Raw genomic sequence first — 1,819 nt, 5'->3', positions numbered from 1 at the left:
TTTTTCATCTATTATAAATTCTTCTTTGTTCATTTTTTATTTAATTGTTAATAGATCATGTTGGTATATATATTCTAGACTATCTATTGTCGATTTTAAATTTGATATTTCTTCTTTTTATGTATTTATTGAGTTTTTACTAACTCTGACAATTATGTTATATTGTAGTCTTTCTATCCTTATTTTTAATTCTTTACGTTTTTTAGATATTATTTGCTTTAATTCTTTATATTTTGATAATGTTTGTACTTTATTCATCTAAATAATATTTTGGGGAATATCTAAATTTAGTTTTATCAAATAAGTCAGTCATAATTAATAAATTAATCAAATAAATCCAAATATATACTACTTCCGTAACTTTAAACAACATAGGCTTTGATACCAAATTTTAGGGTTGTAGGGGGTGCGGATAACCTGTGTGGTAAAATAGATCTATTAACTATTTTCTGTTATACAAGCCTAACCACACCATCTCATTTTCTCAATGATCTGGAGACCTTTTTTTCATATAAATGTTAATTTTTTGATGTGATTGGTAGAAATTCCATGATCTTTTCTTGGCCTGTAACATCTTCGATTTTCAATGAAGGTCGTCTTTTTTCGATGTTATTTTGAATTGGTGGTCTGATAATTTTTCAATATCGAAAGTGATCCGTGTCGGAGACGATATCGCGACAAACATAATGCCAAATTTTTATATTGCCAAAAAATGATAGAAGAACAAAATAAAGAATTTAACAGACAAAAGAAAAGGAGAAGAAAATATTGTGGGAGAAGTTAGGCATCTTGGAGAAAAATGTTCTGATGGCGTCATCTGGGTCCCATCTGGGCAATGAACAAAGAGGAAAAAAGAGGGAGAAAGAAAGAAAGAGCAAAACAAGGAAAAACAAAGAAAAATTAAGATTAAAAAAATTATTAAGAAATTTAATTGAAGTTATATGACAACCAATTAAAGATGATAAGTGTGCAGTTTGAAGTGGATTTTATGCTTTTTTCCTCTTCACGAGTAGAAATGTGATAAAAATTATTTTGCCACCTTATTCTTTAGGTGGTAGTTAAATTAACTCAAACTAAAGTAGGGGATAGATAAACATCTGTAAAGCTGCAGAGCTACACTAAGTTTTGTGGACAAGTTTAGGAGAAATTTTATGTCTTTCCTCCGAAATTCAAAAGGGGGATGGTGAATTGAAAAAACTTTTTCAGAGTCGACTGATCAGTATTGACATTCAACTCACCTGTAGAAAAATAAGTTGAACAAAATAGATTTAAAGTTAAATACACAAGTAAATAAACAAGTAAATATGATAACAACGCAGAGTTTTATCCTGGTTCGGTACAACAATGTGGTGTCTACTTCTAAGGACTTGGGTTCCAAGAGTTTCCTTAGAGCTTTCAAAGTAGAGTTGGAGTACATATTTAGTAAACAAGTTCTGAAAATTATTTTGATAATTAAATCTTGTGATACAGCCTCAACTGGTATGACTAAGTTGACTCGATCTTTCTCTTTTGTAAATATTGTAAACTGAGAAGTACAAAGCTTTCTTAAGACTAATATTGAGACACACTAAGAATTTCTGGTAAGGTTTCGTGAGGTCTCGAGTCTTTAGTCCTCTCCTTTTATATTCTTCAACTGATCTTGTTGTTTTGCTCCAAAAGGAAACGCAAGGGATTTCTTATCAATCAAGGATTTGATTTGGTTCCTTGATTGAGGGTAATACTTCCATATTAGATATGACCCTATATAAGGCACGACTTGCCTCTCTTCATAATTCATGTCCATATCAGATATGTCCATGAAGCAGGTGTGATCTCTTTT

The sequence above is a fragment of the Capsicum annuum genome, chromosome 10 (genome assembly GCF_002878395.1).
Source record: "Capsicum annuum cultivar UCD-10X-F1 chromosome 10, UCD10Xv1.1, whole genome shotgun sequence".
NCBI lineage: Eukaryota > Viridiplantae > Streptophyta > Magnoliopsida > Solanales > Solanaceae > Capsicum > Capsicum annuum.
This window is presented reverse-complemented; position numbering follows the sequence as displayed.